Raw genomic sequence first — 16835 nt, forward strand, 5'->3', positions numbered from 1 at the left:
CAACAGTGGATCATGGGGGTCAGCACAACTTCTTTGGGGGCACGTGTGAAAGGCTGACAATGCATGGGGGCAGAAATGAACAGAAATGGGATTGGATTTTATGGCAGGATATTATTTTAAAGAACCTAAACAGAGAATGACTTAAAAGTACACGTTGCATGCAAAAGTTTGTATAGCATTTTAGTAAATGCATTTTCATATATTTTATTCAACGCACTATTCTGATGTGTAAAATTGTCTTTTATATACATTTCTCAACTTGTTTATTTTGTCTTTATCTTGAGTTTCAACTCAATGGGAACTAAGACTGCATATGCAATTCAGATAAACATCACTAGAGACGAATCTGGCATGTGTGTCAATAATTGACGATTGGGAATGACCACCATGCATGTCAGTGGAGGCGAGCACAGTGGGGTGAAGCTTGCTTGTTCTCCCTCTTCCATTGAACAGAATGGTCACTGTGTGTACATTGCATGTTCATTCATTTGTCATTGGGAGCGAATACAAAAGATCAGTTCCAGTGATCAGATGTGTGTACATAGCCTTATAAGTGAAATCAGGCTTACAATTCTTAGGAAGGTAGATGGCACTGGAACCCCCTGCTTGACTAATAATGCTGAAGCTGTCCAAATCAGTGATTGATTGATGGATGCAGTGCAAACCCATAACACATTTTAAAACATTGAACAGTTTTTTATCATTGGTATATTGTTCCATCATTTCATTCCTATAAGCCCTAATGAAGAGGACAGATCAGCAGCACCTGAATTTGTTACAATATGTTATTGGAATGAATTTGTGAAGATCACAGTGTGGTGCTTGGATTCAAGATTCACTCATTAGGATTACAATAAAGTGTTACACAGAAAAACAAGAGAAGACAAAGCTCAAGCTGTTCCACCTAGAAGTTTAAGAACGGTAGATTTAATCTATTTGGTCCATGAAAAGGTTTTTTCACTTTCACAGAGCTAGAGAAGCATTGCTAATATTAGAAGAGCAGGAGAAGACTACGTATAACAAAAGGTTCTTATTGCTTTCTCTGTCCTTTATTGGAGATTTTCCCTTGCGGTGAAAGTAAAGTTCTACTTTACATGCGATGTCCTTTTTGCAATAATCTCCTCTACCTGCCCGATTGCTTTGGGTTTGTGGGAATAAAGCTGAGCTGGGCATGCAATGCGCAGGAATGAACTTCCATGGGCCTGCATGAGAGTTACCCTAAGTCGTCCCAGACCAGCCAATCACAATGGCCGAAGGAAAGTGCAAAGAACAGGAAACAGTGAGTAAATCAAGGTTCCCTTCCAGCTTATTTCCTGTTCTAGTGTCAGTGTACAATGACAACCAACCACCCACCTAAAAACATATCCAGACCAAAACAATGTGATATGCTGCAAACTTTTTGGTTTGCTTTTTTTGGCTTTGCCCTGCCAACAACACTCCACTTCCATATGAAAACCAAAGAAACACCCCAGAACTATGGAACCCCAGAGATGCTCCTACAAAGACAACCAAACACTTCCAATGGTATATTTACTAAAAAGGATCTAAAAAGAGTTTTTATCTTTCAGGTTTAACTATTTGCCAGACTTAGCATATGGTGGAAGAATGACTAATTTGGATGGGAGTCCTAGCTGAATTCTCTGCCTACATTTTTGGCTGCCTGGCCTCTTATACGGTCTTTAAAAAATAAAATCCACAGTCAGCTGGCGTACGGTTCCCTTGATAAAATACTAATCAAAAGTGAGCGCTGGCAGTGGGACAGAAGCACTAATTCACCCCCTGCTACCTTTCAAACGACAGCGCGATTTCTGGCTGAGAGATGTGACAACCAGCTTCCATCAACTTCCAGGACGGAGATCTGAAATTGCAATGTTCTAACACCGCTGCATGATGGTCACGCTGTGTAGCAGAGAACGAGATGTGCCTCCCAAGCTAATAGTACTCTCACAAACAGAATAGTTTTTTTAGATGAAGAAAACAAATCTTTACAAACAGTTACAATTTAAGTTTGACAAATATCAAAGATTCTGCTTTACTGCCTAGGAGTAGAAGGTAAAATGATGAGATGGTTCAAGGAGAAGAAAGAGCAAATTGATTCTCACATTTGAAATGCATACAAAACATTTTTTTCCTAATAGAGAATGATTAAAGCCCCAGACAAAGATCAGACGAATATTGGAAGGGTTGCTGTTGCTCTAAAAAGGAAATATTAAAGTTCAATTAGGACATGAAAAGGTTTTGTACTGATCAGGCAGGCAGAATGGTAAAAGCTCCAAAGGCAATACCATAATTACAGAGGTATGGCTTGTAGATTCACTGGTCTGGTTGATTCACCTGAATGAAAGCAGTGAAGTAAAGTTGTTTTTGTTTTTCAGGTTTGGATAAAGCAGAGACGGGTTAAAAGCTCTCTCTCTATTTTTTTCCCATTGCAGAGATTTCCCATTACTGAAACAGGTGTCCCTATTAGAAGATCTCCAGATGGTCATATGAGCAGCAGTCAACTGTATTTTATAAGTCCGGATTTTTCATGTGTGTACCAGAACAAGGAATGAGCTATCCTCTGGGTAAGACTGCTCACTTTTTATTTAATGCTATCATATACAGCAATCAGCCAAAACAATAAACTCAGCTATAGGTGAAGTGAATAACATTGATTATCTGGTTACAATGGCACTTGTCAACTGATGGGATATATTAGGCAGCAGATGAAAAGTCTGTTCCTGAAAATGGACTTTGAAAATTCCTAATTGGTAAGGAATAGACAATTGGGCCTGAGCATCTCCAGGTCTTGAGGAGGATTCTCAGTATTCAGTAGTTCGTACCAAGCACAAGTGGTCTAGAGAAGGTAAGTCAATGACAAGGTTATTGATGCACATTGGAATGGGAAGCCAGATTGGCATCATGCCTGATCCCAGATAGTGTACCATGAAGTGCTAAAAATGTTGCTGGCAATGATTGAATAGTGTCAGAATCACAGTTTTCTGTGTATAGGGGTTGCATGGCTACAGACCTGATGGAGTGCCATGCTAACCCCTGGACATGTGAAGGTCAGAATTGGACTATTGGAAGTAATAGAGGAAGATGGTTGGGATTAATAAATAAAGTTCTTTTTTCGGCCCTTGTGAATGGCTTGGGACTTAGACTTTGTTTACCAGGGGAAGCCATGGCAGCACTATGGGAAGAAGGTTGCCAAGCAGAGGAAGTGTGACCTAAATAATCCTCTCCAAACATCTTGCTATCTGATACCATGGGACACCTTCAGAGGTCTTCAGGACTCCATGCCTCCATGGACCCGAGCTTTTCACAAGGCGGCCTACACAATATTAGGAGGCTTTAATGTTTTGGCTGATCAGAATATTTTCTATAGATCATATTGGAATTACACAAAATTAGTGCTAATCCTGCCATTTTCTCCTCCAGCCAGCCACAGGAAATGACCAATTTACTGGAAACTATAAAACAGGTGGGGTTAGGGCCTTTTTCCAAGCCTTAACCCCACCTCCGGGTCTGCATGGAAAAATATGAATTCTTCCTAAAGAAGAGTAAAAGGATGAGCTTGAAATATTTCCTGATTTATCGAAGTATATGGACTCAAAGCTATGCATTTATTTATAGTTCTGCTTTAAACCTGGCACTGAACAAGAAAAAAAGTGAATGTAACAATCGTTTGACTCGCTCACAGTCCCTATGTTAGGCGATATTTTTGGAATGGTGTGATATAGTGTGTGGAGTTGTGATAAACTGTAGAGAAATGCAGGTAAAGTCAACCCAGCAGCAATGGACATCCCGAACACCCGCTGAGAAATTTCATATATTCGTCACAGAAATGATACCATGTGAGAGGTACTAAATTCCCTGCAGAGAAGTCTACGCTGTACGCTGTGATGTGTTGGGGGACTGCAGTTTTAACTCTTGCAGTCACCTCCACAAGCAGAATAAAGGAGAACAACATTGCAGAGACCAACGGCGACAAATAAGATTAATCTTTGATTTCTTTGGAATTCAACAAGGTGAAATTTGATTGGTTCCCATAAATTGTACTCGTGATATGCAATGTGATCATTTCTCATTAATTTGATTGATATTTGATGGACTACAAGTATTTGATGCACCATAAACTTGATTCAGTGAACATTGATTAAATAAAAATGACTTGCTTGCTCAGTTTTCAACATTTTGCCTAAAAAAAGGAGGTAGATAAAAGAGGGAAGGGCAGGGAGGTTAGAAGTAAGGAAGGGATAGGAAAGAATTAGACAAGGAAAAGGAATGGGAATGATAGAAAAAGATAGGGGAGGAAGGAAGAGGAGAAAGGGTAGGAGAGAAGAGGGTAAAAAAGATAAGGTGGAAGGAGGATAGGAAATGGGATGAGAGAAGGGGGGGGGGGGGGGGGGGAAGGAGACAGTAAGATAGAAAGAGAGGAAAAGAGAAGATGGAAGGAAAATTAAAAACACAAGGGGGTTGAATAGAAGAAGGGTAAAACACAATAAAAATGGGAGGCAATAAAAGAAGATGAAAGTAAAAAAAATGGAAGAAAGTTATTAAAGTATGGGAAGAGAGAAGGAGAAAAAAAGAGACAACAGTGGAAAAAAAGAGAGTAAATGAGAGAAGAGAAGGTACAAAGGAAATGCAAGGGGAAGGAGAAATGTAAGGAATGAAAATGAAAGAGAGGAGCGAGGAGAAGAAAAAAGGAGAAGTGGGCAGAAAATAGTAGAAGGGAAGTAGAAAAAGAGAGGCAAAGGAGAACTAAGAGAAAAGGGTAGGAAGGAAAGGAGAAAGAAGCAAGGAGAATATTAGAAGAGTGAGCTGAAATTGAAAAATAGGGAAAGGCGGAGGAAAAATAAGGGGAGGAAATAAAGAAAAACAAAAGAAAAGGTAAGAAAAGGAGGAAAATAGAAAGAAAGAAAGATATGGAGAAATGAAGTATAGATATAATAAAAGAGGAGATAGGAGAAGGAAGAGTAAAGAGCTATAAGACTATAAGTGGAATCAGGTGTATGATGAAGGTCTTTTCATGGTGACTCAGAAAACAATCAATAAACTTCTCATTCATCCCATCATGGAGAGGTCATTTGGTCCACAATCTAGCTGCATCCCAGAAATGGAAATTTGGCTGTAAAGCCTACGTCAGCCCAAACCCTCTACACCAATTATGACTCGACAATTGATGATTTAAGATAACCATAGTTACCACACAGTACAGAGACTGCAGCAAGATAAAGTCTGTAGCATTTACCCATTTAGATGTATACCTGGAATATCTGTGGAAGAAAAACAGGATTTTATCTCGTTTTAGTATCAGCCTCAGGAATTTGTACTTTCTGCTGGTGTAAATCTGTGCCTTGGGGGGTAAAATTATAATCATGGCTATTACGGCCATGTATTTAAAACATTGCAGTAGGGTACACCCAACATCTGTCTAAACATGGATTTGATAATATTAAACAGGAGAGAGCAGCAAAAACATATTTATTGCCCGCAGGATCTGTGATTCTTTCCAGCCATTCCTGTAATACTCCCTGGATAAGAATTATGGCTTCCTGAGTCAGACTCCTGCTCAAATGGCTGAGATGATGGGGACTCCCTATCCAGGGAAGAGACTGGGGGCTAAAAAGTGACCCCACAAATGTCACACTGAACTTCCTTAGGAATTAAAGATTAAGCCTGCCAGGAAATATATCAATCATAAGACCTACTCAATCTTTTACCCTGTCATTTAGGATCAACCCATTACAGAAAGATCCAATTGGGACCTGCGACATAAAAGTCATTATAAAGAATTCTGATTCCCTGGATATAAATCTGATATTTTGTGTCAGTAGATGCAGTCACACAGCTGAAACAATTGTACAGGTAACACAATTACTGAACACCTGAGCTGTTCAGGGATTCAGAAGGGAATAATAGCTGAAAATTAGAAACATAGCATATTATATATACACATTTATATAATAAATATCATATTTATCTGTGAGCTTTTGCACATTGATAGGCACACCTTAGCAGACATGGGCCCATTATCTCAGCCTTCGATTTGACCCGCTCTGTTTGTTTTCCCTGAGAGCTCCTTCAATGTTATATATATATATATATAAATATATATATATATAGAAAGCACAGGTAACTCAATGCCTGATGTCAAAAAGAGGACAACAATGTAACCCTTGAAGCACCGGTGACTCCACAGGGCCCAGGGCTGCATCGACCCGAAGACCGAGATGGCACATTACAAGGTATTAATAGGCATGGACCGCGCACTTGCCGTCGGCCTGCCAGACACAGCTGGATCTTGTTACATCTTGTTCAGGAGGAGACTTTTGTTAAAGACAGCATGACCTCACCTGGCAAGGTTACTGCAGAGCAGCACAGATAAGATAGACAGGTGGAAAGTTTACTAAGGAAGCTCTCCGGGTTATAAAATCTGCAGACTTCCAGCGTTGCATAGTTGTACAGGCTCCTCTACTGATATTGTTTACTCTGACTGCACGCTGTGAGCTTCTCTTAGTGTGCACTAGAAGCTGCAGCATGCAAAGATCACTGAACTGATGGCCCCAAGTTCATCGGCAGAACTTCAATGGCCACCCTCTAGCATATCTCAAAATCCCAGCATTGCTAAAGTCATCCTTTGGGGCCTGAAACAGGAGAACCTCCTGCACCCCCAATGGCGGCATTGCCTGGACCGGTGTATATATTACCATTTGGTTGTAATGGAAACAGACCAAAAATATGGAAAACAGAGGCCTGTGTATATCAGCTGCTTGGTCAATCATTTAGCATAATGACACCTTCCAGGGGTAATTTCTGGATTGGAGTCTGTTACAACATAAACCATAACATGACCCGGTTTACCGTCACACATTGTGGCATATGTGACGACTACTACTCATATACCATTGCCATGACAACACATTAACAAAAAATTATATTGTGACTTTTCCCCTCCAACCAGCTGCAGGAAATGACAAACTTACTGGAAACTATAAAACATAAACCTTCATAGCCAGAACAGGAAGTCTCATTATCAGCTCACCTGTGGAGGTGTGGCTTGTCTTTCAGCCAATCATACACCTAGCTGAACAAGCCCCGCCCTTTAGAAGGTACATCTCACTCATTGTTCCTTCTGGGAATGCTGTACTCAATTTTTCAGTCCTTTCTACCAATCTAGGATAAAAGTTCCTAGCCATTTGCTCTTGAACCCAATAATAGTTTTCTTTAACACCCCCCACCCCCCCAAAAAAATTCTAATCTGTTAGAGTTACTAAAAGTTAAGCTATACAAGTTAAGCTGCAAGCATTTAAAAAAAAAAACAAAAAAAAAAAAAACAAGGGGAATTGTTTTCCTGAACACAAGTGACTTCCTGTCCAACACAGGCAAGCTTTCCTTGGACAAGAATGGAACAGAAATGACAGCAACGTGAGCTCCTTTAATGTCTTCTAAAGTAAGAGCGCCTTAATCAATACATCTAGAAATGTGATGCAATGAATCAGTGTTGCTCATAACTACCGGAGTCCACTTGTTACTAGTACAGGTTAGCATTTGGTTGCTATAGGCAACACAGACATTCTATTGTGTATATTCAATAAAAATATTTGAGTCAAAAGGAAATGTGAAACTATGGCAGCCAGGCAGCCGGGACTTGTTCTATATTAGGTATAAAACCTGAAGATGGCACCGAACTACAAATCCCACCAAGCCCTGTCTGCAGTACAAGAGGACATGTCCAGGCCTGGCAGGAAAGGGAATTCTGGGACTTGTGGTTCAAGGCTTGGGTCACATGACCATTCCATACTTGTCACCTCTTGTTGTTGTTTTCTTCCAAACATGGCGGAGCAGATGGGACAATCCAATATTTACCGTACATGTCTTGTGTCAGAGAGGGGACAATGACCCATTCAAGTCTACATCTCCCAGCAGCATTCACATACGCTGATTGCCATGATGGCTATGGGGAAACCTTTGAGTCCACTGAGAAAACCATGCTGGGCGACAAAGGGCAACAAGCACAAGTAAGGTATACAAGATTCACCTTCTACACCTACTAAGTGATGGGAAATATAAAATGCTGCACTTGTTAGAGGAACAGGAAGTGCATAGAAATGTTTCAGAAGGGACGCTTGGTCTGGTGGCAACTGTCTAAAGCTAATGGCAATTGGAATTTTCTACCTGTAGATTTCATCTTGTTATCCAAATCCCAAAGCAAAGATATAAAATTCTGTTTTTGCTCCAATCCGAGTAAATAAAGATGCTCCAATGGAACACAGAAGGAAAATCTGGTCACTTTCAAAACATGACTGTAGAATTTCCACATCTATTTCTCCCCTCCAATATATTTGGACAAATTCTGCTCATTATTTCTGGGTGGTAGATTGCTGAGTTGATGACGATTGTATTTGCACTTTCCATTTGATAAAAATGACTGAGAATTGCTGTGTGTTTTACACATTGAAAGGGTTTTTCTCTAACTTTGGAGAGATTATTTCTCATTTCCTGTAGAGTCTCAAAGAGAGGAAGTGAAGAAAATCTAGTCAATGGGACACAATCAGCAGAAAACCCTTCCAGGATAATAACATCTGGAATAGGAGCATGAAGTGTGAATCCGTGCTAAAACATCCAACGTCTAAATGTGCACAGAAGACTTGTGTATATAAAAGAGATGATAAATACAAGATATGAAGATATAGGAACTGCAGCTGTATCTGTCTCCAGATCGTGTATCTCTTTTATAAACCCCAATGTAGTACAAGTCACGCTTCAGCTATTTATCGTCATCCCCCATCTTGTCCTTGATGAATTAAGCATCCTCCTGTAAATACTATTTAACCCCAGCAGGCCTCTGGCTGATGTTAATTAATGCTTGCCGTGGCACTGTAATTAAGTGAAGACATGGACAGCTAACCAGCACCGAGTGTCGCCCGTCAAGTTAATAATTATGGGGCTTTTCTTCAATGAAGTCGTTCGCTTATACGGCCCATTGACTGTCAATACATTAATGCCGGTTTGCAGGGATGCTCCATACGTTATCGTCACCATGTGCTGTGAATTTAAAGCATACCATTATGGTTGGGGTCACTTTGCGGAATGACACTTTACTTATTAATTGGCCTTTGACTACATTTTCTGTGTGGCCGGGCCTTGGCTTTGCTATAGAGCTCATATTGACACATAGACAAGGACTTGTATGGTCTGGGGCTACAGTTGTGTTTGTACGAGTCAGAAAGCCCCCTTTTGTTATGCCTGAACTCTGCCGGACCTTTGTGTGCTGTTAAATTAATTGTTTAGGAATGGTCATGCATTTTGCTACTTTTACCAACGACTTCCATTTTTTTAATAATAGGTTGGTTATGGCAAAAAAAGTCCTGCACCTACATCCTTAGCAAGTTGCAGGGAGCCAAAATCCACTTCAGCTAGGTTACCCGTTCTACAATCAGGGAGATCACCCCAAAAATGGGATGAGGTCACATGCCAATATCTAATTGAAGTTGTTATTGGTTTACTAGAGCGCCCTTGGGATAGGGGTCACCTGGGGCTGCTACATGCCTGCTGTAGGACAGTGATTACAGTTGGGCACAATAGTATTGGCACAGGTACTGTATTTGTATATGAATGCAGCTTTAAAATGTTAGACAATGATACTGTGTCAGTCCCCTAGAGGAAAAAAGTTTTTTTTTTTTTTTACCAGGGAAGACCTATGTGTATAAAGCAAAATGCCAACAGACCGCCCTGACCTCAGAGTGTAATTGCTGAATGAGCAATGGGTTACAATAAAATAAAAACACATGTATGTCACACACAGGAAACACCCATGTCCTTGGGTCACATAAATAGTATGTGGTGTAGGGTTGGGGTTTCTCTTTACTTGGTTTATATTGACTCCACTTATCATCGTGCCTTTCGCTTGCGTTTGATCCAGATGGAATCTCGTTTCATAGATGATTAATATTCTGCTCGATGAACCGTCTGGCCATTTCATAGCCGGTAAATTCAGCGGAGCTCCTGCGTTTTTTTCGCCTGGAAAGAAAGTGATTGAAGCGTGGATGATGCGGATGCAGTCCCCGGAGCGCACACAGCGAGGGCTCAGCGCGGTTTACACCTCCAGTTTTCCCGCCATCAATACTAATGAATCAATAGACATGCTGTGGGGACCCAGGGGGCTAGGAAAATTGCTGCACATTTTATAATAATTTGTCTTTTAAACAAGCCATACTTGATAGCCTATATATCTTAGGCCCCGGGGGACCCGAGAGCTCGGCTAAACACTATTTGGATCCATAATGGTGGCACAGTTCTGTTATCATTTTTTTTTTGCTTGTTGATTCCTTGCAGGTGTAAAAGTTTGTATTGCCTTGCCTTGGCTTTTACATCTAGTCAGGTTGGTATCAGGGCATTATGGGATTTCTTGCTTGGCGGAACCAATGCTGTCAGCCTGGGAATAGGAGGGGTCTGCTTTGTCTTGAATGGGGATAGTACAGGTTCTTTTCAACATCAAATTTCGGGTACTTTTTAATTGATTATCTCTAGTGACATCTTGTTCAGGCAATGCCTATAAGAGCATGACGACACCATGGGCCTGAGACGATAGACTATCATGGGAGAACCTGGGTGATCCAGCACATTGTCACACAGGCTTCCAATGTAGACCACAACATGGTCTGGAATACAGTCATGGTCTACTGTTGTAAAAATTCTGTTTAGCCATTGCTGGGGACAGGAAGTGGCTGCAAAAAAAAGAGCAGCTTTGTGATACAACAAAGAACGGAAACAACATGACATTTGGTATGTTAAATAGAACTTTAGCAACTAAACCCGATTCAATTGAGTTCCTATCTTCTTGAACTCCTAAACAATATCATGCTTTGTGTTTGTCTACGAGCATCTTCATCTTTTTTTAGATCAAACAGAAGTGACAGATCTTTGCTCATATCTGACACATAAATTGTTCTCTGCTCACCGGCCAATTTGTCCCGTGGTTGGGCCCAGGGAACATGGCCGTTGGTTATGCTTTGGCTTGGTCCCACCCAGAGGACTACATTCTATTGTGTCCGATGGGCTGCCTGAGGCTGAATAAGAGTAGCAGGAACACATTAAAGCATTTTCTTCTCGTGACAACACAAAGAGATGGCGATATGTGCTGCTGTCCAAGATCAGAGTGCTGCGTCACTGACTCTGGCGCTTATAGGCAAGGAAAAGCTCTGGGCAATTCTTTGCATATAATATAATTTCCTTATGTATTTATTGTGTGTGGGAAATGATTGCTTTATGTACAATACAGATTTTACACTCCTACCTGGAAATTTAGGAGTAGGATTTGCGCCCTATCCATATGTCTGGGACAGGGATGGCAGCATTACCATGGTACTATGGGGCTTCATCTTGGGGTTGGGGAGGCACGTCTATACTCAACCATCGTTATCACACAATTATGCGAATCATAGGTGATGCTTACAGGGGGCCACTCTCCCAAATAGATTTAGGAAAATGAGTATTGAACTAGAAGGAACAATTGGTGACAATAAAATGAAAAAAAGACTAGGACTTATTAAGAAGAAAATACTTTTCCTGTAGGTTTCCTTGGTGGATCTAATCCTTTATTATATTTTTTTTCACCCACTCTAACTCCTGGCTCAGCCATGCTGTAGTTTTGCAGGAGGCCAATTTATGGAGACAGAACCGGACACTGGGCCTGGTTTCCTAAAAAGTCATAGATGGTGGCCCGCAGAGTTGGTGGTCACCCACTGACCTATGATCACCCCATGGAATGAATTTCTTTACAAAGACACAAAATGGGCCAGAGATCTGCAAATCTCAGTCTCCTCTCTATGAGTGGCCTTCATGAATGCAATGGAAGCAGTGCACAAGGCCTCCCTGACTAATCCCTGGGCTCAATCAAGAACCAATTAATGGCAGAGGGACATCTGCATGCCTATAGAAGAGCCGCAGCTGTCAGAATGCAGCAGGAGGTCCCCCGATTAGTGATGGTCTGTGGCGGCTTGTCACTGGGATGACAATTTAGCACCGGCTTTGAATGTCATTGGGGGAATGTCACACACAAGGCTACCTGTCTTGCATGGAGATGCACAGATTAGTGCTGGAATGTGTAGTGACGCCACCTGGGTCCTGGGATTTACATGAAAAATAATCAGTGCGGGCAGATGTACTCCATGCACATAACATCTACAGTATGTCAATGATATGAGCCTGTCTACTAATGTGCATGGCTGATTGTTTTAGTTTCCTGTGACTTTGGGTTTTGTGTACACTAACATCAGATCCAGCCATGACAAACCATGTGTTTATGTGCTTTCAGGGAAAATTTCATTGTACCAAGCTCTGTAAATAATAAACTATTTCTATGTTTTTTTTTTTACCCTGATGAATCCTGTCCATTTTTCTTTTTTTCAGTTTCTCAACCGTCAGCTGCAGCTTCCCAATAGTAACACCCATGGATGGTGCCTGGTGATCCTTCAACCTCCACTTGTAGGATCCATCAAGGTGACAACACAGACGCAAGGTTTGGGAAGATGCCTGAGCAAATACCATATGGCAAGATAACCAGGTATTGTTTTAATGAAAGCTGCAGATATTAAAAGATGAAAAATAGTTTTTTAGAATGATATTATTATGTTGAAGCTATGATGGGACTTTAGTAATTGGGTTTACATCTACTATCCCATACCGTTGCATCCCACTGACTTGTATAAAAAGATTAAACAAAAAATGAAATACAGAATATTAGATGAATATAAAAATACATGCTGCTGAAATATGTTATACTAATGTTACATGCTCCAGTTTGATAAGTAAGCACTGCAAAGATTTCAGCTGTGCCGCTAATTGGATGCAAATTGTCTGTCGCTTGGTCTGTGGAGTTTCCTATAAATAAATGTAGATTTTAAAGTGTATGCCTACCCACTCCTCCCCTGCTGGACTGCAGAACACATCCACCTTATGTTATCAAAATAGACAGAAGGTAAGGTGTGCTGTAGTCCAGTTCCACCTCTGCAAGGCTAACAACACTGCCCTAGATTTCACTGCAACACAAGCACTACATCGCTACCATGGTACATGAAGTTGAGCATAAGCTAGAATTCTATTCTATTCTAGCTGTTCTTCTATACTTGCAGCATTTTTAAGTGGCTAATAATTGGGAAAGTGTGCATGTATTGCGGATATTTTTTTTTGCCCTTTATTTACCGAACTTTAATTTGCTATGGTATTATATAGTTGAATAATTCAGCGGGAACTTTAATTCTTCATGGGCCATGTGATTGGTTTTGTGACCTTATTATTCTCAGCCTTCAATCCCTTCTGAATCCCTGACCCAGAATGAGTATACGGCTCGGGTGTTCAGTAATTGTGATATTTGTATGATTGTTTCAGCTGTGTGACTGCATCTACTGACACCAAATATCAGATTTATATCCAAGGAATCAGAATTCTGAACAATGAGGCCAGCAATGGCAGCTCATGTCATCTCTGGTTGGTAGGTCCTACTTAAGTGAACCGGTTCACACAAAGTTTCACCACGAGCCACTCCTAAAGGTTTGCCCCAGACAGAATCAACAACCACCTTCTCTCCACATCTTGATTCCTGGCTTATAGATCTGGTAAGTTTGGCACTGGAGTCACAAGAAGACCATGAGATAATCAAGGTATTACTTGACTCTTCATCGTATCCATTGCCTGATTCTGGGATTCGTTCTGATTTGCTTACCCTCTCTTTTTCTACATTTGCAATTTTCAGTTTCAAACCATTTAGCTTCTAATTTTGCAGTTTAAATAGTAGCGAGAAGGCCTTAGATCAGCGAAAAATGGGCGCTGAGGGAGGGAGAAGGATGGTGGGGGGCTCTGTCAGGTGCGGGATATTTTACAAATGTTGTTTTTATAGCTGTAATCATTGGCTTCAGAATGCATCTGCTGGAATAGTGCAGGAGGAAAGCCACACAGCATGCAAGGAAAATGGCCCAATCTACTGGGAATAAACCATAATCCTCACCTTCTGAGCCTTGTCCTTCCTTGTCATGAGACCCCAGAGGATTGGATTGGGGCGGGGGTAAACAATCTTCCCAAATATATGCATGCAATGCAGGTTTAGGAAAGAAAAACTCATTAAAAGATCCAATTAAAAGGTGGGACAACAATATGAACCGAGTGGCCGGCACTAATCACAACCAGTTAACACTTTTAGCATGAGTGAACGACATCAATGAATGTGCCATGGTTACCCCGTCCACAGCTACCAGTATTTCTGATAAAGTAACGGAGAAGAAAGTCACATGACTGCTAACAAAAATTCAAAATCAAACTAAATTATTTTCTGTATCTGCTTCTCTTTACATAAGCTTTAGTAAACCTATCTCAAAATAAAAAATTGCCCCCTTCCACCATTGCTCATCTGTACCAGAAGCCCCTCCCCTTTACAGATCAGCCACTCCTACTAAAAGTACAATTTCTGCTTTCAGCTGCCTTGCTACAGCTCTTTACCAATTCTCCAATGCAGGCTGGACAAAATAAAATGATTTCACCAAGTTGGAATAAGTGTGATCTGCACTCATAAGGTCCCATTGGCCGCCTTCCATGAATCCAGTATTGATATAAAAGATATAAAAGATGGTGTTTTGCTTTTAAGATATAAAATCACTAGGAACTTTGGCAGCGCTAAGTGGCTTGGCAGGAGAAGAGGTGGTTTCACCGAGAAGTCGCTCGGCCACATCTGTTTAGCAGTGAAAGCATCGTTTAATCAGCAGGCGCCCCTCTTGCTCAGTCGTGGTGGGGGGAACTATTCCATCAGGTCTTGTCTTTTTAAAGTGTCTGCAAATTAGCCCAATCTGTCAGGGTCATTTATATGGCGAATCCATTTGTCACGGTGACCCTGCTTGTCAAAGCGGCCCGGTAGCTTGGAGCTGATGCAGCTGTGTGACTGTATTTAAACTCCACGTTCAGCTTTTTATTGTCACGTTTTACAGCTGAAAAATACTTGATGTGCATTTCTCCATCTCTCAGCTATATTTTATTCTACTTTTTTCCATTGAATTGAAGTTGTAGTTAAAGGGAACCTGGAAGAATTAAATGCTGAATTGCTCAGAAAGGTGCGGGATTCTGGGCGATCCTGAACCTGGCTCTACTTACTCAGGCAGTGACTTAGGGCAAGCATGAAGCCAGTGAATGCTGAATTGCCTATGATGTCACTTTTATTGCATGCTTGTTCTGGCTCTGTGACCCAAAAGTACTGGTGCCAAACAGCCTATTAGCATTTTCAGTAGGTGGCAAAGGGGTGGGATTAGAGGGAAGACCTTTGGTGTAAAGGTGCGGGCAGGGGATAGAGCTAAAGTAGATGTAAAATCCAGTAATCTGCAGCTTTCTTTAAGCTAATACCTGATGATCCTGACATAAAGCTCCTTGTTCAGCCAGTTCCTCCTATATAAGGTGGCAACTGTGTCCAAACTTGTGTTGTTGTCTCAACAGTACTTTGGTATCCACTCCATTTATGAAAGCGAGGATCCGTAGACATGATGGGGAGTGACTGCTAGTTCATAAATAAGTTGGCGATCATTATTATTTACTATAATTATTTTCTATACTATTAACTATTATTTATTATTTTATACTACCACCACATTGATACCAGAATTATCACTTTACAGATTTGCCACTTCAACAGTAAAAATGCCATTGAGATCAGCGTTGTTTGATTCAGCATGATGACCACTTTGGAACTTCTTGACTAGAGGACCTACATTAGTAAATGGTACAATGCTGACCACATTGTACAGAATTCTGATTCCCTGGATGTAAATCTGATGTTTGGTATCAGTAGATGCAGTCACACAGCTGAAACAATCATACAGATAACACAATTACTGAACACCTGAGCTGTATACTCATTCTGGGTCAGGGATTCCAAAGGGATTAAGGGCCAAGCGGCAGAACAACCAACCAAGGGTTATGAAAGTGGAAATCGGATCATTATAATTATGTTCATAACAAATGACTTCTTCTATTTACCACCTTTTGGTCTGCTATATAAACTACAGAAAAAGTTGTATGTAATATTATAAGTGCACAAAATTTCAGGTAATTTTACTAAAAATGAATGATAAGAAGAGGATTACGTCCTTTAAAACATCAGGAGTGCTGTCGGCAGGGCTGATACCGGAGGCTTTGGAAAATTTGTCATAACAAAAGCTAGGTGTACTCTGTTTGTGGCACATTACAGTGATTTTTCTGCAGTTTAAAGAAACCTACTATATATATATATATATATATATATATATATATATAGTAGGTTTCTTTACACTGCAGAAAAATCACTGTAATGTGCGAGAAATGTGTATGTGTGTGTGTGTATATATATATATATATATATATATATAATATATGGAGCTTTGACATATCGTTTAAATGTGCAAGAAGAGAGGATTAAGTGCCAGGATATTGGTATGGGGATGTTTGGGTACTTAAGTGCTACAATCTGCTAAACACCTCTTTGCATTTCCATTCCCGAAGCATTCTGGGTAAGAATGCATAGATCACATAAGTGCCTTTTCAGCAGCTTTATGCTGCAGCACGGTTAGATTTTCTCTTCTTAAACCTACATTGAAACTGTTGCTCAGCCTCACAATGACCATTAATAGGCTGTACGTGTATGATATGAATTTCAGAGAAAAATAAAATTGATAAATCCGTCGCTTCTATGGAAGACCTGAGGCAGCGCCTTCTGTGCTATACCAAGAGACAAATGAATTCTCCACTAATCCCAAAGATAGCCGTCATAATTCCATATAAAATGGATCAAGTCTGGGATTGCTAGCCACTAACAGAGATACTGTACACGGATGAGG

The 16835-nt window shown here is 40.6% G+C and overlaps 1 protein-coding gene and 1 long non-coding RNA gene across 2 annotated transcripts in view; one reads left to right on the forward strand and one right to left on the reverse strand.

Moving 5' to 3' along the window:
* Positions 1 to 7028, reverse strand: part of LOC140333028 (uncharacterized) — a 48029-nt gene extending 41001 nt beyond the window's left edge. Inside the window, exon 1 of the long non-coding RNA XR_011921270.1 lies at positions 6969 to 7028. This is a non-coding gene — a long non-coding RNA (uncharacterized lncRNA). The remainder of the gene's footprint in view (positions 1 to 6968) is intronic.
* Positions 7029 to 7370: 342 nt separating this feature from the next.
* Positions 7371 to 16835, forward strand: part of CHRNA4 (cholinergic receptor nicotinic alpha 4 subunit) — a 53217-nt gene continuing 43752 nt past the window's right edge. The window contains exons 1-2 of the mRNA XM_072414404.1: positions 7371 to 7435; positions 12397 to 12550. The gene's annotated coding sequence lies outside the window, so the exon portion shown is untranslated. The remainder of the gene's footprint in view (positions 7436 to 12396; positions 12551 to 16835) is intronic.

The sequence above is a fragment of the Pyxicephalus adspersus genome, chromosome 6 (assembly GCF_032062135.1).
Source record: "Pyxicephalus adspersus chromosome 6, UCB_Pads_2.0, whole genome shotgun sequence".
Taxonomy (NCBI): domain Eukaryota; kingdom Metazoa; phylum Chordata; class Amphibia; order Anura; family Pyxicephalidae; genus Pyxicephalus; species Pyxicephalus adspersus.